Source organism: Leptidea sinapis, chromosome 21, assembly GCF_905404315.1.
Source record: "Leptidea sinapis chromosome 21, ilLepSina1.1, whole genome shotgun sequence".
Lineage (NCBI taxonomy): Eukaryota > Metazoa > Arthropoda > Insecta > Lepidoptera > Pieridae > Leptidea > Leptidea sinapis.
Window position 1 is genome coordinate 7,532,657 of NC_066285.1, and position 23,321 is coordinate 7,555,977.

Here is a 23,321-nt window from a genome sequence, read left to right on the forward strand (position 1 = left end):
GATATAAAAGCTTTATAACTATGATGTCATGTATATGTATGAGGAAGTTTCGTTGTCACGAATGCCAAAATAAAGATATTAGCTAATGCTTGTCCGTCGTGATATCACCTCACGATTTACGAGTACCTTTTATATTAATATCAAAAATGTACTCGTAAAGGAGCGAAAATATGTTCATGAGAAGCAATGCTTAAGATTCTGTCAAGGAAATTTACCGGGTTTAACTAATAGTTAATGCATGTTCAATGTTTAATCAACTGAGTCGATTTTGTTATTATTGTCTCAATTATAATAGCGACCTGTCAAAATGATCAAATAAATATTCAATACTAGCTGACCCAGCAAACGCTGTATTGGCATATAAAGTAATAAGAAAAAAAAAACAATATTTAAAATTTTTGGGGTATATACGAAATGATGACGACTTCAGATTAAAACTTAAGATTTAGCCATCTACATAAAAATAACCTGATAGATAGTTAACAACTGTAGTTAATCTACCAACTACAGTTGTTAGCTTTAGCTAAAATTAAGTTAATTTCTTACCTCCTGTGAAAGTTAGAAAGATATAAAGATTCTAATTAGTTATTCATTTTAAACTTTTATTTTAATTTGAGTTCTGAACGACGGGGACACATCAAAGAAAAATCAAAATCATTGTTTTTTATATAAATCAGAGCATTTTCATATTTATTCATCTTTTAAACCTTCTCTGGACTTCCACAAATAGTTCTAGACCAAAATTAGCCAAATCGGTTCAGCCGATCTCGAGTTTTAGCGAGACTAACGAACAGCAATTTATTTTATATATATAGATTGACTCGATGTAGCAGTTTTTAACTATAACTATGCCAAGGCATACGATGGTGTAACCAGTGAACCCATATAAAACATATGCAACATTTCGCATAAGCTGCAAACGCGTCAAAAAATAGCGTTTTACTGTTAGCCTAAATTTTCAACAATCTCAAGGCTAAAAACACACGTAAAGTGTGCTGTGAGCCGAGTAAGAAATATAATTGTTTTGTTGATTTTATTTAGATTAAAATAAAATATTTACAATAAATAATTATATAATAATAAATTAATTAAACTGGTTCATTTTACTCTGAATGTGCGCGTTATGTTACTCACAATAATATTTTTACCTTGCCCACAGAAATTTTCATTGATAAAAGTGTTTCACCAAACAAGATACCGGTACAGAACAAATTGATAAAAAAAAATAGCCTTGTAAAATAGTAAATTTATTTATTTAAACATAATACATGGCTCTTAAAAAGTTTTAAATAATAGAAAAAAGAATTGTTAAAAAACGTTTGTGTGGTAAAGGTTACTATAACATAAATGACTTCCTTAATGATACCACAGATTGGGAATGGAGCGACCGCTCTCAGGCTATTAAATAATAAGTTTAATTGTACAATGTTACTTTGTAAATGTTACTTTAATTGTAAAACATATTTTTGATGAAAAAAAAAAGCCAGCTGAGTTTGTTGCGCCCATTCTTCTGAGGCCTGAGGCATTCATTTTGGAATGGGTGGTAGTTTTTTGACTTTCAATAAGTGATTTCACATCCTATTTTGAATATTTTTAATATTTGAATTTGAATTTAAATTAGATAAAATATGATGTGAAAGCCAAAAGGGGATTAACATTTTAAAGGCCTGAATTAGTTAAAGGCCTTCACACTCATATACACATATACATATGTGTTTATGTGAGTGATGGTCTATATGTGATGGAATATGAGTAAGTGTGTGTGTATTTGTTTTAATGTGAAAAAAACAAAGGATTTAAGCTATGAAAAGATACCTAACTAACATAAAATAATTTGTCTGAAAGTATGCAGTATTTAGGTACAATTTAATATTTCAAACCGTATTATGGCTGAAACTATACGATTTTCAAAATATTTCGTTGAAATCTCTTGTCCAGGTTCCGAAAATGTTTGTAGAGTTATGCACAAACCTTTGTCAGAACGATTGTTCCCGACAGATGGTTGGGCACATAAATCGTAGAGTTTAGCCATTTAGCGAGGTGCCCAGTCCGCTCAACCGTTCGACCAGGTAATAATTTCAAGCTGTACCATCTAAATGTCCAAACTTCAAACCGTCGCTTAAATTCTGACACATTGAACGACTGAGAAAAATAGATAAATTTCAACTTACTTCCTCCGCCGGGATACTATGCTCCCACTGGATTTATTATGGACTGGCGACTAACAAAAACTATATATTTTATCTCAAATATATGAGAGAAATGCGACATTCATGAGCTCTATACATAATAAAATTATAATAATCATATCATAAAATAATGATAAATTTTCCGATTTCCAAGTTATATGAAACTGAGTCTACCTTTAAATTACCATTCATTGGTCACCCCTTTTATTTTATTTTAGGTACTGGGATTCTGGATTCTACTAATGCGTTTATGTATACCAAAACTAATCTATATATATATATAAATGAATTGCTGTTCGTTAGTCTCGCTAAAACTCAAGAACGGCTTCCGATTTGGCAAATTTAGGTCTTGAATTATTTGTGGAATTCCAGAGAAGGTTTAAAAGGTGAATAAATAGAAAAATGCTGCTAAATTAAATAAAAACGACAAATTTGTTTTTCCTTTGATGTGTCCATACATAATTTCTATGAGAGAATTTATTGACGCACGGCTTGACAGTTCTGCTGTGAAACAATTTCATTACGACAGCAGGGTGCATATTTTACGAAGTAATTTTTGATGTTATGATATTATATTATTGACAAATTCATATAAAAACATTATTTTATTTATTATATACAGAACAACGTCTTTCGGGTCAGCTAGTATTTAATAGTTTCGTAGACTTCATTTACATGTCAAAAGATGAGTGATCATTGAAGCAGCTTTCATTGATGAATAAAATAAGATTAAATATTTTCGGTAGAATCTTATCCAATTCATATTAATTTCACATCCAAGTTGTAAGTAAATAAATACTTTTCATCCATATAAAGTGAATGACTAAAGGTCATTTCTACATCAAATACTCTTAGTATATCTGATAACGGAAGTGTTGCTTTAAAATTGGTTTACTAAGAGATAAATAAGATAATAAAATTACAAACAAGTGAATTTAATTTTTCTCTACACGTAAACAAACGTAGTTAAGAATATTATTAACATTGGCAGGAAATATCTTTTATATCAAGATAAAGGTACATATCTCATATAATTTGGGTCGGCTTATCGGTGGGGTAAACCACAGGGTAAACGATATACTTTAGGAGCTAACTGTGAATTGGTTACCACTTGGGGCCATTCATCAGAATGACCCTTACCAATCAGCTCACATTAAACGGTGTTAAAGGCATTTTTTTACAAAATTGATTCGTTTAGAATTTTTATTACTATCATTTTTAACACTACCACCGCTTCGGAAACAAATAGCACACTGAGAGATAAGAAACGGCGTAAGAAACTCTCCCCGCTTTCTTTTTTTAATAATATATACAATACTGTACTGTCATTGTTATTGCTATAATCTATACTAATATTATAAAGCTGCAGTGTTTGTTTGTTTGTTTGAACGCGCTAATCTCTGGTACTACTGGTCCGATTTGAATGATTCTTTCAGTGTTGGGTAGTCCATTTATCGAGGAAGGCTAAAGGCTATGTTTTTTTTTTCAAAATTAGGGATCCGTTATAAAATTGCTATTTTGTAACACAAGGTGTAAAATCGAAAACCTATTTTTGCGTGCGCTGCAAAAACTATTGACAATAGAACAAAATGATGTACAGGCTATAATATAGGCAATATTTTATTACTTATAAAACTATCGCGTGAATTATACTTTATATGGCAAAACAACGTTTGCCGGGTCAGCTAGTAATAAATAAAATAATGATTTTATATGAATTTGTCAATAATATATCATAACATCAAAAATTACTTCGTAAAATATGCACCCTGCTGTCGTAATGAAATTGTTTCACAGCAGAACTGTCAAACCGTGCGTCAATAAATTCTCTCATAGAAATTATGTATGGACACATCAAAGGAAAAACAAATTTGTTGTTTTTATTTAATTTAGCAGCATTTTCCTATTTATTCACCTTTTAAACCTTCTCTGGAATTCCAAAAATAATTCAGACTTCATTTTTAAGAAAACATGAGCCATCTAAGACTGGTTTGAAGCCCGCTAGTGAGAAGAATAGGGTGTAGCCCTATAATTTGTAAATCACAGCAAGCATCTCATTCCGTCGTTTTCCAAGCTGTCACCCTTACCTACACCAGGAAATGATATATGCAATAGGGCGGAACAACTTAGTAAAAGATGTTGTATCATTTATCATAGTTACGTGGTCACAACTTGTCTCGGTACTCGTATTTCATACAAGTGTGTTCGGTAACGACTAGATCCTCGCAGTCTGGTTAATGTATTACCTAAGCGATATATTAATGTACTTATTTTATTAAATGAATTATGTTTCTTCTGTTCTGTTTCGACTAATGCTCCTTTGCACAAGATGCCAACTAGATAATGGGTACCACAACGGCGCCTTTTTCTGCTGTGAAACAGTATTGTGTAAACATTATTGAGTTTCGGTTTAAAAGGCGCCGTAGCTAGTGATATTACTGGGCAAATGAGACTTTACATATAATATCTCAACGTGACGAGCACAAATGTAGTGCCACTCAGAATTTTTGAGGTTTTTCATGAATCCTGACCGGCACTGCATTGTAATTGGCAGGGCGTATCAGTTACCATCGGCTGAACGTTCACAAAAAACATAATATACGACCATTTTTAGGATTTTATACGAAAATGTAAAGAACAGAAAAAAAAGAGAGATGAAGTGTAGACTATCACTATGTATAATAAGATACACTAAAATATAACGCACAATACAAAAAACATACAAGCTCGAATTATAACCAAATGATTATGGATTTTGTAAGTGGCACAAGTCAAGGTGGAGTATATCGAGTTATCCAAAAAATCTTACCTATCACCCTAATCATAATACTATGAAGGTTATGTTAAATACGCGAGGTAAGTGAGTACGTAAGGGAATTTCGACCTTATCTATCGGACGCTAAACTCGAGTATGACTTGTTGTTACGTAAACAACCTGCTTACTTGTTTATTATTTATTGATGTTGTTTTATTATTATTTACTACATTTTTTGGTATCATTCGAAAATAATCCTTAGGCGTTTATATTGTATAAATGTGCAATTAATATTTTAGTATTATTCAAGATGCCCATGAAGCTGGCAACGTTACCTCTTTGTGTGGCCAAACTTATCACTTGACGGAGGTACGTACCAAATCTTGGGTCACCTGTTAAGTCGGTTAGACCCCTGGATAAGTTTGGCCATACAAAGAGGTAACGTTGCCAGCTTCATGGGCACCTTACCTGCCGACAGAGTTCTTAATGATATTTACCATTTGTAATTAATTAATTTTATTAGATTACTTAAGTTTTATTTTATTATTTTCTATATAAACAGTGTTAATAAATTATTAAGTCATATTATGTCAATAAAAATTAAAACTCTTATATTATTCAATATTTATAATGACATTCAGTGCGACCTGTTAGTGTGCTATTGGTGTCTGTATTAATGTGCAACAAGTAATTATTAGTACTTAGTAGGAAATGTTCTACTTACAGCTGGAATATGCAAGTAAATATTTTGCTCTTAAGTATACTCTTGTTTTCTGAAAGACTGAGTCCGAATAGGTAGCAATAATAAAATTACGATTTATGCTTTGAAAGTTGGTAATCATTTGCTAAATTTCGTTTGTAACTACCATTTGATGTGCAGTCATGACTAAAATAGTTGCAATTTTAATTAAAGGTACGAATTTTTGGTAAAGGGTTCATTGTTTTCATACTATGTGTGTATGATTTAGATAAAGGAGTTATAGTCTGGATGTTTTTATGCTGTCTTTTTTTTTTAATCATTAATTATATTAGAATGGAGTATTCAACTACATTTCTTACACGCACCACTAATCGATGGAATAAACTTCCATGTGCGGTGATTCCAATGCGATACTTCGCCTTTAAAAAAAAAGTCGTACTCTTACAACAACTATGTTAAATCACTTATGAAAGTATCATAATATTGTCATTAATTTTAAATGAAAACAGCACAATATATACCTCATTTCTTCATTTAGGTTGACTGTTAATAGAACTCTTTCATTAATTTCCAAACCAGCTCTCAATTTCGTTGAATGAAACAAGTTTAATTAATATCTACCAAACTTTCTTGTCATGACTTTCCGTAATTCAAATACGACTCGTTTATAAGTAAACTTATGAAATTATTAAGTAGCTCAATTTATTGTTTTACGGAGTCAAATTTTTTTGTGATACAAATACAATAAGTTTTGATTCCAATAATTATGAACTTTACTATGCCTGCCGCCGAATTCCACCTTCACACGACACGCCACAAGTTAGGATATCATCCTTAACATCTGGATGTGAGGCGTTCCTCCACGGTGCGGTTTTTAGGAGCTTACTTCCACAATGAGCTTCCTTGTGCGAGGATTCCGGGACGATACGATATGGGTACCTTCAAAAAAGCGCGTAGACCTTCCTTAAAGGCCGGTAGATGATCAAACTCCTGTGATTCCTCTGGTGTTGCAAGAGACTGTGGGCTGCGGTGATCACTTAACACCGTACGCTCGTTCAGCAAAATTATTTCTCACGTCAATTTAGATTTGCAATTGTTGGAGGCAATCCAAAAAACTGATTATAACAAAATATAGGTATACAGGTTTGGTTTTGTAGCTAAATATCTAACCTATTTTCTGTAGCTTTGAATAATTGGGCCTGTTGGAATGGATGGGTATAGATATCAGTGGCGTGTGGCGGGGCTCAGTATAAAAATTTTCTTGAGAAAAGAATTGAATTTACAATGTTTTTTTGAAGGGTAAAGACTTCTCGCAAAAGAAAAAAAAATGTTTGCATATAATTGAAATAAATATAATTTCATCGTAATTATGTATCCGTCACTTTTTCCAAAATTTTTACAAACAATTCAAATTAATTAATACGTGCGTCACACTAAGTACTAGTTTTGCGTTTAACATTATGTTTATTGCTATAATATTATGTTATTATATTAACATTATGTTTTAAAACCAAAACATTGTGTTTATTGTTTTTCAAAATACTCTCCTTTAAATTTGAAATATTTTTTCATGCGATCGAACCATTTTTTAAAACAGCCGGACCACAGATCTGAAGGCATCACCAATTGAAGGCTCCTTTGCACAGGATGCCGGCTAGATTATGGGTACCACAATGGCGCCTATTCCTGCCGTGAAGCAGTAATGTGTAAGCATTACAGTATTTCGGTCTGAAGTGCGCCGTAGATAGTGAAATTACTGGGCAAATGAGACTTAACATATTATGTCTCAAGGTGACGAGCGCAGTTGTAGTGCTGCTCAGAATTTTTGGGGTTTTTCAAGAATCCTGAGTGGCACTGCATTGTAATGGACAAGGCGTATCAATTACCATCAGCTGAACGTACTGCACGACTCGTTCCTTATTTTCATAAAAAAGGCATGTTTTCTACGTGCTGATTGAACGCTATCACTGGCTCTTCGGAATTTGTAAAAGTGAAACCTCTCATCAAATCTTTTTTTGGGGAAAATACAGAAATTATAGGGTGCTAGGTCGGAGCTATGTGCAGGATGGGTACGAGTTGTACTTTTTCGGAAGCTAAAAATGACTTAGTTTTATTTGCCGTGTGTGAAGAAGCGTTGTCATGATGACGCGGCTTTTTGGTCGTCTGTCGCGAACTTTTTTTAACACCCTGGGTAAATAAATGGTAGAATACCTGTTCTCATTTTCAAACACCCATTCACAAGATTGCTGTTTTTTACGGGTTCTAAACAATAAATCCACGTTTCATCTCCTGTAACAATGTCATAAACAGCATTATAATGTCCGTGGTCTTAATTCATTAGCACCTGTGAGCACCATTTCACGCGAGCCTGCTTCTGCTCCGCTGTCAGTTCATGAGGTATCCAACGACAACAAAGTTTCCGAACTTTCAATTCTTCGTGTAAAATTTTCTGAACTTGGCTCATACCAATCCCCAATAGTCCTCGAATTGTCTCATAGGTAGTCCGCGGGCTTTCTTCAATTAGCCGCTTAACAGTAGCCACATTATTTTCGTTGACGGCAGTTGGAGGCCACCCTTCACGAAATTCGTCATGTAAAGGAACCCGACCTCTCTCAAATTCAGCAAATTCGCCTCACGGTGCTCAAGCAAGGTGCTTCTCTCTCAAAAGCATTTTGAAGACGAGCGGCACAGTCTTGCGGGGAGAGAGAAATCCTTTTGACTGAATAACATTATCGTTCTGTACGTCGAACTTTGATGTGTGATAAAAAACAATTGGCAAATGATTTACCGCCAATTGTTTTTTTTTTATTACTAAGAAGGTTGCAACGTTTAAAATTATATAACATTCGAAATTCGAATAGTTCCGATTACGATATATTCATTTACAAGTAGTAAACAACGGTTATTTCAATATTACAAACAGACATTCCAATTTTATTTATATGTATGTATGTATAGATATGAAGAACTAAACAGAACCCCACATTTACGCACATCGGATAGTAGTTGTAATTTTCTCTCGCTTTCAAAGATCTAACGAGTTCGTCACTATAAAAGACTATTATTAACATAAATGATGCAACGCAGAAGATCTACAGAAACTAACCGAACTCTCTCCTAACCTTTAACTTTTTAGTTATACAACTATTATGAAACATTCCATTAGACAATAATTACCATATTATTTAACTAACCGCTTCTATATTATAATGTTCTTTATCAAGCAGGTTGAAGGTTATTAGGTGGAATCCATTGAACTCATTTGTTCTTATGTTTTGATCGTTTTAGCGGCAGAGAGGGGATCAGGCATGGTGAAAATGCCTTGCAAACGCAGATGTAATAATAATGACAATGTTTTATTGGTCACTTTTAAGAAAATCGGTGTTAGTATTTTTGAAAACAACGTCCCCGGCTTACAAAACAGTGCATTGGTCTTCTCACTAGCTCGCAGTGGACTCAACGAGTTGCGGGGTCGGAACCAAAACTCAGTGAACAATTATTTAAGGCCACAGAGCACTGACCTCTACTATATACCACTGGACTGGCGGCTGTTAAAGTGCTTTTGTGCCTGTTTGATATTCGCCATTTTGGCGCTGTTGGCCATGCAGCGAGAGTCTGCGGTACTAAAACTAGTGATGACAACCTAGTTGGACAGCATAGTGATGGTGGGAAACTATTTACAAAAAAAAATTGTGTACTTTATAACGTTGACTCTTGAAGTATAAATAACACGGAAAACTAACGAAATTAGCATTTTCACGGCCAAATTAGCATTCGCAGCCATTTGTTATTATACGTCAACATTAGTTCTCTGGACGCTGGCTAGTGGCGCTTCAAATAAGCACAAACAATTTGTTGTCGAACATATGGAACAGCCTGTCCAGTGGTAATTATACAGGTTGGTGCCACAGAGCTTGTCTAGATTTTTTTTATTTTATTTAAACATCTGATTGTAGTAATATCAACAAAAATACAACAAAAACAATACCCATTTGAAGGAAGCGATCCCCGCTAGAGTTAGACTGCTAATAGTTCATTCAACTTTTTCTAAGATGACGTTATTAAAATTTTCCATGTGATCTTATGAATTGAACTGCATCCAAGTGCACTCGGATCCAAAGAGGATTTAAATACTACGGGATAATAGGCGGGACTGAATAAGTAAAAATTGACATTTAGTTTAGTATGAAACGTGCAGTGATTTGAGATAAGTTTGAAATAGTAGTAATTACAGTATCGCGATTGGTGACGAAGTATAATCCGGTGAATTTTGAGAGCGAACAGTTGCTTTAAACTTTGTCGATTTAGGCTCTTCCCGTTTTTACAGGATTATAGCCGTCATCTATCAATCTATCAATGACTGCACGTTTTATATTTTATTTTATATATAATCGAGCAAATCGCTTTTTTCTTTGAGAGATTCGCTGGGCTGCTCGGATCGTATCGTCGTCCAAGTGCGCTCAGATCACGTGCTTATAATGTACAAATAGTGTCCCGATAGTCATCCCAAAACACTCGGCACTCGATCCAAGTGCACTCAGTGTCAGTTCTTTGAATGTGGAAAAGGCTGTACATTTTTCCTATTTACCCAGCTTATGTGATAAAAATAACTAATAATCACACGAAAATTTCCTTATAGCCTGGTCAATCTAGACCAAAAAATGAGAGTCAAGGTGCATAAATTCTCAACAAGCTGAAAATCAGTAAATTTGTTCATATAATATTTATTATTAGGTATTTTTAAGTTGCTCATAATTCCCGTGTGTAGAAAAAAATTCACTCAAATTCAATCAAAGGTCATAAGAATGAATGTTTCGCGATTTTCAGCAAAACGGAAAGTTTTGTCATAAAAGTACTCTAAACAAAAATAGTAGATCATAAAATTATATATGAAAAATGGAGCAATAGTTTTTTTCCTATGAGCCAACGTTTCAATTTCAAATATTTTTATTTTCAGCTTGTTGGCAATTTATGCAACTGCCTTCATCTGTCTAAATTGACCGGACTATTAAGACAATAATTTTATAGATGATACATTCCTTCATATATTTCATCTTCACAATATTATAAATAGTGATTTAAATTGAACAAAAAAATACCGTTTGAACTTTGTTTGACATGGATCAGGTTTTAGTATCAAAGCTTGTTATTGTCAATAATTTGTCAAATGTCTCATTTATAGACAACTGAGAAATAGACTCATTAATTATTTTATCATCTTCATTCTTTTTTTAATTTCATCTATAAAACGTCTTTTAAAGATTTGGATATTGTCTAGACAAGGCATTTTATTTAAAAAAAAAAAACAACGTAATTCAATACGACAAAAATAAAAATATCATCAAGACTTGTTTATTTATATGAAAACCAGCAATTTTTATATATTAATAATATTCACAATATACATAAATATAATCTATATTCCGTCTACATACCGGCTTTCGTCGCCGATGGTTTGAAAACTCCTGTGTCAAAAATTAATAATTTGCAATGTTTCTATCTAAAGCTATCTTGTCATGTTTTAAATTATAGAAGTTTGATATAACTGTCGAGGAATTGAATTAGTAGGTTTTTTTTTTCTTAATAAGGAAAAGTCGTTAAATTTTCAAAATACATTTCTTTATGAAACTATATAAATATATTTGTTATGCTTTTAAAGTCTCCTCATCTAACTCTCACTTTAAGGATTAATACACAAAATGAAATTTAAAAACAAAATTCAAATTTCAAATTTTATTCCTAAAAGTGAATGTTATCACTTTAAATTCATAACAAATTGTCTAGATTTGCGACATGTCAAGTCAATTTCCTAATATGCAAATATTGGGGTTGAGCAGGTTATCAACTGTAAAGTAGATTCTGTAGATGAAGCCACAACCTAAGAGTTGAACAAAGCATACAAGATTTTATGACGATACGTCATTCGAACGGTTAGCTCAGTTGGCAGAGCACTCGCACGGAACGCGAGAGATCGTGGAGTCCCGCATCGTTTATAAAATTTTGTTTTCAGATTTTATATAAATATAAAAAATTCCATGATTACCCTAGAATTTGGCAGCGATGGATTATCATAATTTTTATGTTAGTTGTCTGGCAACGTCCCAAGTAATGAATATTAAACTCCTAATGATGAAACTTCTTAGAAAACACTTTTTCTTGTAACTAGACAAATGGTAAAGTGTCTTAAATTACGATATCATTCTTCGGTACATTTCTAACTATGATTCGGGCTTAGCCAGGTGTAAATCCAAACCCCCTTATTCATAATAGTCTGCTAACTTAAAGCATTGCTAATTCTCGCTCTGTCTTCTTCTATCGACCTGAGTCAGAATGAGAAAAAACACTCCTAAGCGGCTGTTTAAAGTTAGCGGACCATTATGAATAAGGGGGAAAGGCTTTTTAAATATTGCAGTGTTGCTTTGCTTACACAGATTTGCAAGTTTGATTTTTTAAATGAAAACTTCTTTAGGCCGCTAAAGAAGTTTTCATTTAAAAAAGCAGCATTTGAGCATTTTTCTTGGGATAGGTATAACGATGCGGGACTCGAACCCTCGACCTCTCATGATCCGTGCGAGCACTCTTATCACTGAGCCAACCGTTCCAGTGACGTACCGATGATAAATCTTGTATGTATTGTTAAAATCACAGGTTGTTGCTACATCTACATGATCTACTTTACAGCTAATAACGTGCTCAACCCGAATATTTGCATATTAGGAAATTGTTAAGTCAATTTCCGATGTCGCTCATTGAAATCTAAACAATTTGCTGAAGCCACAACCCGAGAGTTGAACAAGACATACAAGATTTATCAACGATACGTCACTCGAACAGTTGGCTTACGGCCGTTCCCAATATTCAGTCTATCTCTTACTTGAGATAAAAATCGTAACTATCATTGAATTTTCTGTTCCAATATACTTATCGACGGTAACTCACATTATCCGTAGACGCTGTCTGTATATATACGACATATAGCTTACCAGCGATACAAGTTTGTATGGAAATTGCAATTCACGCGTCCCAATATAAGGCGATAAGAATGACTTATTTATAATATACCCGATATTGGGACAGCCTCAGATTATGGACAGCTAATTACTGACAGTAGAAGGTAGTAATTTATCTCTATCTATAGATAGTATATAGGGAACGGCCGTTAGTTGGGTCAAGTCGCGCATCGTTCATAAATTTTGTTTTCAAATTTAATTTGTGTAATTAATCCCAGAAGTAAGGGTTATCACTTTAAATTAGCTACACACCTATTGACATTCATTAGTGTAGAAGTTCCTTCAAGTAATGAAGTGTTAAATTTTATTCCTTACTAGCCGACCCGACAGACGTTGCTCTGTATATAATAAATAAAATAATGTTTTTTATGAGTTTGGCAATAATATGTCATAACATCAAGAATTACCTCGTAAAATATGCAACCTGCTGTCGTAATGAAATTGTTTCACAGCAGAACTGTCAAACCGTGCGTCAATAAAGTCTCACATAGAAATTATGTATGGACACGTCAAAGTAAAAACCAAATTTGTGTTTTTTTAATTTAATTCTGAGCATTTTCCTAATTATTCACCTTTTAAACCTTCTCTGGACTTCCACAAATAATTCAAGACCTAAATTAGACAAATCGGTCCAGGGGTTCTCGAGTTTTAGCGAGACTAACGAACAGCAATTCATTTATATATATATATATGTGTATATATATAGATTTGATTGAAAATCTTAACAGAATATCCAATCTGTCAATATATCGCGATATAGACAAGACTTGCTATTTATTATTTACTTCAATAATTTATGCGTAGGTAGTAGTTAGAAGTGTGAAATGTAGTGTGTTACAACAGAGCTCTTAATAGAATCTTAGTCTAAACATTGTGTTAATAACGGTACATACTGATCAATATTACGAAACGCGCATACAGAATGCTGTTCAATGGAATATTAATCAAAATACTGATGAAGTTTATCGATTCTGTGAATTAGGTTGTTGTATAAACTTCATGGTGTAAGTGGTTCTAAAATTATAAGCATTGACCCAGTTAGTGTCCCTGCACACTTAGAGGTTTAAATCAAATCAAAATCATTCTATTCATGTTGGTCACGGAAATGACACTTTTGAATGTAAAAAAAATATTTTTTTTATTGAATCTACCGCTACTTTGTAAAGGGTTAATGAGCTAATGAGAAGAAGTAGCAAGAAACTCATTGCCACTCTTTTATATCATGATTTACATTTTCATCGTTTTACAAATCATTTCAATTATATTATAATATGTAAAGTGATGTAACTAACATACTCAAACGTGAAATAGTCAATGCCTTACACGAGTAAGTCAAAAAATAAAATGTTAATTAATACAAAACAAAAGTTATTGAGTACAGTAGCTGTATCATAAATAAATAAAGGACCCATTGACTCAGTTACTGCCCTTACCCACTAACCTAGAGGTCCTGAGTTCGAATTCCAAATACAAACTTATATTATATGCATTTTTGTTTCCAAAAATTGTACCTATATAGTTATTTGTTTCCGAGATCAGGGAACAGTTTATTCTCAAACTCGAGTCGTTCGAAAAAGTGAATCGAGCTAATTTTTTTTTATGTTTGAACGTCATACGGCGAATTTTATTCAATATGACAATATTAATTATTTTTACTTGCAAAAGACATCACCAAAGATCTATAAATCACACAATACTTAAAAATAGAGTTTGGTAATTGTATGAATAAAACATACGAAAAATAATAATTTTAGATATGTTATAATGTTATGTGTAAAATGTTAAGGTTTTTCAAGAATCCTGAGTGGCACTGCATTGTAATGGGCAAGGCTTATCAATTAACATCAGCTGAACGTCCTGCTCGTCTCGTCCCTCATTTTCATAAAAGAAACACCTCTAATACTCTAGAAAATGAATACATTATGTAATACCATAAAAATAGTAAAGCACGTATTTCCAAAGTGCTCCAAAAGCACTACCAATAATGAAATTTGCGGTTATGTGTAATATCGTTACACTGAAAAATCGATAATACTATCTGACACAGGTAAAACCCAGGCAATACTGAAAACTAGGACGGTACGTTGTGGTTGACGCTGTATTAACCGGTATAGTGATAATTCGACGTATAGGTATATTAACCCTCAAAGCTTAATGGATTAATGGAAAATTATAGCAACGATTGGCACATGACGGTAATCCTTTCCACAAGCACACAGTCCTTACGAGGTTCGAGTCTCCTTAAGAGACGCCCCGCGACTGTGTTGCGTAGTATTGGCGGCCTCCACGGCCCACGTCCTATTTTTTTAGACGGTCCTATGTTTTTAGCATGTTTTTAGTCAATAGGAGGTGTCTGACACCCCCTACAGACATATGGGTCCCGTTTTTTCCAAGAATCCTGATCAGCAGTGTATTAAAATGTACAGGTTTCAGTAATGAAAGTCTTGCAAATCTCGTCATTAAAAAAAAGGATGTTTGACCAAAATATTTTTAGCCCTGGTTGTAAAGGACGGGAAAGACACAAAAACAGATGTTTTTGTGTCATTCAAAGGGCTAAATTACAAAATATGTAAGAGTTTGAAAATGAATAAATACACTATTGATAATAATTAAAAATGGTTTAAAGTAAAAATAAAATTCATAGCTAGACCAATATTGGTGTTTTATAATAAGCGACCAACAGAGAAGTAGAATTTTATGATTATAATTAACATTTTATTAGTTTATAAAGTACATTATTTAAAACATAATATTAATTGGTAGGCTTATATAAAATGACTGAAGGCGGATATTATTTTCGATATAACAGTTAATTTACGACTACAAATTCAGTGGTTACATTGATCTTATAACAAAGTAAACTCTTTATACCAATTTACAATGCAAACAATTATGTCAACCAACCGAGGTAAGCAAGCATGGATTACTGAAAGCTCATTGGCCAGGCAACGATCGTAATATATCGTAATTGGTCATTAATAATCGCACATATCGTTAACAAACGCTATTGGCTGGCGTAGATTATCATATAAGATCTGTGCTACTAATGTGGATTCTGCAAACGTTTTTTATTAATTGTGCATCAATGGGCTTATAAGTCAGTGAATAGCTATTCTTGACATGAATAACTCCCAGCCTTACAAAAAATAATACTTTCAGATGTATTCATGTGTAAACATATTAGCCAATTTAAAAAGAATAGTGATATACGTAATGCCAATACTCGAAACAAACATAAACTCGCAATTCCATTTACTAGGCTCCTTAAAATTGCTAAAACTTTTAAAGTGGATTGTGTTATATTTTATAATTAACTCCCAAATGATATCAAAATATCACCTATTAAAAAATTTAAATGTTTCGTAAAAAATAAATTAACATCTAAGGCCTATTATAATGTGAAAGATTATTTGAATGATAAAGATAACTATCTTTATCATTAATTAATGTTTTTAAATTTTGTTAATGAATATTGTTATACTCATTTTAAATTATTGTAACTTTTACACTTCATTCTGACTTGCACTAAATAACTTATATAGTTTTACAGTGAATAAAGATTTTTTTGAATTTTAATTTGAAATTTTGTATTGAAAAGCAATAATAGTAGAATGTGAAATGCGATGTATGCAATTACTAAAAGCTATCTGTTTCATTTATATGCCAGTTATTGTATGCCATTGTGGGCGAATACCCTCCCTTTGCTATTTGGAATATTCTGCCGATAAAAATGTATCAGCGATGACACAATAGGCTACATTTATTATTAGCAATAATTGTAAATAGCTTATTTGAAAATGAGATGCGAAGTAACATAATTTTATTTTTAAACACGATACGAGGATTGTTTTAAATACCTCTTCTCTTAATGCTAAACACCTTTCTGACACGTTGTTTAGAATATCTCCTCTCTTTGTTATTCTACGGAGCTTTACACTTAAATAATTCAAAAACAAACAGTAGGTTTCCTATTTGTAAGGCCGTTGGCTCTCCGTAAGATTTGTAACACCAAGATGTTGAATGAAATTGAATTTTAGTAAAGATTAACAGTTTTTGTCGTCTTAATACTTCACTAAATATGAATTATTTTAATGCTTAATGTGATTCGAAACCACACTTCTTAATATGACGCCTCTGACGCTCTTAACCCACTGGTTGTTACCACTAAGCTCATCGCCCAATACATACACCGCTAATGCATCTTGGACCGTTTGTTTAACTCTCTGTCTATGTCTTCAACATAATAACTGGGTTGCAAAGTATAGGTTATACAGATTAGATACAAATGGTATCCTGCTAAGCCCAAATATTTACATTACGACGCTCTTAGCCCACTGGGTGTTACCACTAACGTCATCGCCCGATACATACATGTTGAAATGCTTCTTAAGTTCTCTGTCTATGTCTTCAACATAATAACTGGGTTGCAAAGTATAGGTTGTACAGATGATATATATATATATTTATTTATTTATTTAATTCAGAGACATCTCCATATATATTAGTAAATGTATTAGTAACAATATTTATTATAAACTACGTTAGTATTATTAGTGAAATATATTTATAAACCTAGAGCTAACTGTATCCAGTGTTTCTGGAAGGAACAGTCAGCTCTGGCAGCAATCATCTTTAGGATGCTGTTACTGCTTACACATGGAGACCGCTTTTTTGCGCATTATGGCATGAAAACCGTCCACACATGCCTCAGCAAACATTCCAGAAGCGCTACAACGCCACGGCAGCCCTAACAGCCTCCTAAACGCATTATTATATGTGACACGCTATAAGCCCCGCGCGAATATGACACCCACAAGCTGCTCGAGTAAAAAGACTGGCAGAATGCTTTGAATAATAACGCTTTAACATTATTTGTGCTTCGTGCAAACCTGCGGGCGAGCATATTACTCCTCACTGACAGCGCTCTACGCTCCCGCTCTATGTCATAGTCATCTCTTAAGTCATTCGAAATGATGTGACCTAAATATTTGAACTTATCAACAATCTCTAGCTTTTTATTTGCGAGAAATAAGCAAGGATAATTTCGTGACTTGTGTTTTGGAGTTCGAAATATCATAACTTGACTCTTTAATGAGTTATATTTTAAGCCGTGAGCCGCTGCATATGTCTCGCAAATGGAAATAAGCTTCCTAAGTCCTCCGATTGAGGGACTAATCAGTGCCATATCATCTGCGAAACTAAGATTATTGCAACAGGTTTCATCTATGTGACATCCAACGTGTGTGCTGCTCAGCTCCTCAATTAAGTGATTCATATAAAGATTAAAGAGTAACGGGGACGTTCAACCTCCTTGTCTAACACCACATTCTAATCGATATTCATCTGACAGAGCACCCATCCACCTCAGCTGATTTTTTTGATTGTTATACCAATACTTGATTAGGGCAGTGAACCGTTCTGGCACTCCTGCACATCTCATCTTGTCCCACAGTACTGGATATGACACCAGGTCAAACGCCTTAGACAAGTCTAGAAAGCAGGCAAAATATATCATGCTAAATCCTAAAAAAATATTTACATTTTACGTAACATTTTTTATCCTATATTAAAACATTTTCAATAGTAACCTACTTAGTATAGAAGATCCTAGTAAGGATAAAAGGAAAAAGTAATAAAGTAATTGATTTGTCATTTTTTGTTCGAGAGGAGGAAAGTACAATTACGTATTTAGGGCGTGATGGTAAGGCCCATATGTCGCACTCAGATCGCGATCCACTACTGACCAAAAACCGCGGAGGTTTTGCTGATACTGGTAGCTCAACCACTTTTCCAGTGAAGGCAACAATCTCTAAAACGTGCGCATATTTTCAACTACATCTGATGTGTTGAACAAGCGAAAATCCAATTAAAATATATCCATATACAGATAAACAGATACATACAGGTGAAGATCTTTTATCATACTACTAACTGACACGAAAGACGTGTTCTGTACATAAACATAATAAATAAAATAGTGTTTCTTATGAATTTGTCATTAATATTTCATAACATCAAGAATTATTTCGTAAAATGTGCTCCCTGTTGTAATAATGAAATTGTTTCACAGCAGAAATGTCAAACCTTGCGTCAATATCTTCTCTCATATAAATATGGAAATAAAAATAATTATGAGTCCCAAATCGATATAAAAACTATCCTATCTCTCAAGTTGGACTAAACTGCACTCCAAGTAATCCCTATTAAAATCCGTTCATTACTTTAGGAGTCCATCGCGGACAAACAACGTGACACGTAATTTATGTATATTCAGACTAGCTGACCCAGCAAACGTTGTATTGCCAAATAAAGTAATAAAAAAAAATGTAGTATAAGAAATAGGTAACGACAGATTCTCAGACCTACCCAATATATAGTACATAAAAATTGAGCTATGCAGCTCAATTGCGTATCTGTAGATGGAGTAGAATAATATTAAAATCGCGATACAAAAAACGGTGTTGATCGTAAACGGGTGAAAATTTGAAGTTAAGTATTTTTTAAGAATGATTGACAAAAAAAATAAAAAGAAAATTTTGGGGTTGGTGAATTTAGGGGTATGAAAAATAGATGTTGGCCGATTCCGATTCCAAACCTACCCGATATACACACAAATTTTCAAACAAATTGATTTAGCAGTTTCGGAGGAATTTGGTAACAAACACCGGGACACGAGAATTTTATTCATAAGATAAGGATTATGGAACGCTCTCTTGTTATAGAACATTATTTTACGCACAAGATATAATGATGTTTCGCAACATAAAATTATTATTAATAGACTGAGACTAATCTAATTTAAACTGCTATTTACTTTCGAAATGTTAATACAAAGATTATTACAAAATTATTATTGCTTAGATACGCATCTGCAATGAGGAAGTAATAATATCAACTATAGTGAATGACATGATGGTGAATCTGATCGTAAAAGCCGGTAATGTAATTAAAAATAATTCAATATTAATTTTAAGTTGATATATTCCAGCGATGAAATCAGTAATGAGGAGATCCGTAGAAGAACCAAAGTAACCGACATAATCCAAATGATTGCGAAACTGAAGTGGCAGTGGGCAGGGCACATAGTTCGACGGATAGATGGCCGTTGAGGCATTAAAGTCCTCGAATGGCGACCACGTACCGGAAGACGCAGTGTTGGTAGGCCCCCCACAAGACGGACCGACTATCTGGTCAAAATCGCCGTAATACGTTGGATGAGGGCAGCGCAGGAACGATCGTCATGGAAATCTTTGAGGGAGACCTTTTTCCAGCAGTGAACGTCTTCCAGCTGATGATGATATTCCAGCGAGAAATATAAACTAGGATATTTTAAATAAAACAAGGCAAAACTTATAACTGTACTAGCTTTTACCCGTGACTTCGTCCACGTTGAATAAATACTTTGGGATTTTTTTTTACTTCTTAGGATACTTTTCAAATAATACACATATAAACTGCTCTTTCCGCTGCTGGCGGTGCTCTTCCCTTATCCCTTATCATTTGACAGTCTCTTTAAAAGTATTTCCTTGTGAACTTTAATCTCTAACCTCTATTTTGAGCAATTCACGCACACTAACACAAAGTGTCATACATATCGCGAGTGTAAGACGTAGCTTGTCACGTACACTAAACTTATATTCCTGCCCTGTTTTTATCGGTTGTCTAACAGCAAGAGACTCTATCTAGACGAATAAATTATCTATGCCAATATATATGAAAGTATGAGTATTATAAGGTGAATTAAATAGGATCAATATTGAAGACCTTTATTGTAAAATAATAATAATATTGACACACTCTTACACTAATTATCTCGCCCCAAACTAGGCATAGCCTGTACTATGGGAACAAGACAACGATATATTTAATACAATAATAAACATACAAATGAACATCCATGACTCTGAAACAAATATTCATAATATAAATGATTGCAACTACCGGGATTAGAACCCGGGCCCTATAGCTCAGTAGGCAGGGTCACTAACAACTAAGCTAAAGGGTCGTCGCAAAGTGATATCTAATAATAATAGGATTTCATTGCTTTGATTGGATTGCATTGCTAAGTTCTTCTGAAATCCACTAATTAAACACATAGCTTTTTTCTTTAAGCATTCAGAATTCTAATATAATTGCTCCAGTAAAGTAGTTACATATTACTTATGTCATGATAATATTAAAATTCCAAAGAGCTCCTAGACTATTTGTATTCACCTTTTCCATTTTCTTGATATTCCTAGAACAAAGCATTCTTAAAACGACTCAGAACTTGAATATCTTAAGATAGTAATATATATGCATGACACGTACCTACTTATTGGTTTTAACTTTTATATTCTACTAGCTGATACGACAACAGCTGTTCTGTCAACAGAAAAAAATGTGTGTGTACTTATGCAAAAATCCTTAAAATTATTTATTCCTCGTGCTATTCTACATTTGTAGTAAGAACAATATTGTAAAAATCTTGCAACGATGGCTTTGACAATTAATTATTAAATAACGAATACGGCTGTACGGGCTTGAACCCTTTGCTTATCCTAATATTGGACGAAGAAACAAAAAAAAATACGAATGTCGCAAACATCAGAAAATTTTAGGAACCAACTTCACCCTTCTTTTGTGTTACAGTGATGCGCGCGCACCTTAAAATTCAGTCTCATCATTTTTCCATAACGCACCTAAAGAAGTATAAATTCAAAAAGTATTCGGGAATAAAGTTAGTGAGTTAAAATTAAATAAAAATGTATTCCACCGTAGTTTTATAAAATGTACTTAATAAAATGATAAGAATAAATATCGTATTTTGTAAACAGCTCTTACATTACCGCTTTATAATTGCCAATTTTTAAAGTATTAAAATAGATATGGTAGGTTGTCCTTATGAGATAGACACATGCCATTCTGACTTTTCTGTAGACCTATATAAGATACACAATTCCACCATACTTTAGTTTAGACAGCGTTTTCATTGAAAGCTCCCAGACGACTTATTTTTTCCGACATCTCCAACAAATGTCAGTAATTTATATAAAAATGTATACGAAAACTGTACAACCTATATACTAAAGCCTTCCTCGAGAACCATGCTATCAAATGGTGAAAACAGCATGAAAATCTGTGCTGTAGTTTTTGAGTTTATCACGAACAGACAGACAGACAGACGCGGCGGAGGACATTGTTTTATAATATGTGTATGTGTTGTCAATGAGGTTTTGCGCTTGTGCAAGGTATATTTGTGATTGTTAGAATCCAACTGTCAAACAAAACAGCTGGGTTGGGTTTATCAAGCTTTTAACAAAATATGCTTCAAGGTCAGGTTTTGGCTCTTGCCTTGATATTTTCGAATAAAACAGAGATATACGATATACTCAGTGTTCGGGTGCCATTCAATAATAATTTTGAGTTAAAGCGGAAGATGTCCACTGCTAGACAAAGGCATCCACCAAGGGGGGGTTTTGTTGGAATCCCCACGCTTTTTTTAATAAAAATAAGGGACGAGACCAGCAGGACGTTCAGCTTAATAGTAATCGAGAAGCCCTGCCCAAAAATTCCAAAAATTCTGAGCGGTACTACAACTGCGCTCGTCACTGTCATAAGATATCAAGTCTCATTAGCCCCGTAATTTCACTAGCTACGACGCCCTACAGACCGAAACATAGTATACATAACTGCTTCACGGCAGAAATAGGCGCTGTTGTGGTACCCATAATCTAGCTAGCATCTTGTGCAAAAGAGTCTCCCACTGGCCTTTGTATCCGCTTACGGGAAGAGATGGGGTGGTGCTATTCTGGTGCGACACCACACGTACAACAAAATACATAAAAACAAAGAATGAAAAGATTCAAAATAGTAAACATAAACACTGCTTTTTATGAAATACTAAAGGAGTTCTCATTTCCCAATCCTTAAAGGAGAGGAAAGGCGTGTGTAAATAATTAAGGTAATTGACTTCTAGCAATAACATTATAGCCATTATTAACCAGAGCAAAATTTATCTAATTTGAAACGTATAAGTATACACCGATTATTATTGTCAAGTTATTTGTCCGACAATTATCGATAGTTTATCGCTGTACCTTTAACAAGACGTTTGCGTGTCTGTCGTGAACAAGCCGGCAAATTGTAGTGTCAACATCGCAGCCTGAAGTGAATTTCAATGGATATAAGCTGAATTTAACAGTTTCAATCCCGTTATGTTCGTTTTTGACGCTTTCTAGAATATTCTTTTTTATTAAGAGCTCAAAATATCATCTAATGTATAAAATTCTCGTGTCATGGTGTTAAACTTTGAACTCCTCCGAAACGGCTTGACCGATTCTCATGAAATTTTGAGTGCATATTGAGTAGGTCTGAGAATCGGACAACATCTATTTATCATCCCCCTAAATGTTAAGGGTGGTCCACACGATTTTTTTTTAATTTTTTTTACATTTTTTTTAAATTTGTTTGATTATGAGTCAGCATTAAAAGATACATACAATTTCAAATTTTCACCCATCTACGATCAACAGTTACTTTTTTATATCGCGATTTTAATATCGGCAATACAACGTTTGCTGGGTGAGCTAGTATTTATATATATCTTTAGGCTATTTTGTACTTATTATTATTACGTGTTGAAAATTTATATGAATATCATAGTCAGTATTCCAGCATTAGTTGCG

At 33.6% G+C, this 23,321-nt stretch overlaps 1 protein-coding gene across 3 annotated transcripts in view; it reads left to right on the forward strand.

Annotated features, from left to right (window-relative positions):
* The window catches only part of LOC126970443 (uncharacterized), a 182,366-nt gene that overhangs the window by 32,399 nt on the left and 126,646 nt on the right, over positions 1 to 23,321 (forward strand). The gene's annotated exons all lie outside the window — the stretch shown is intronic.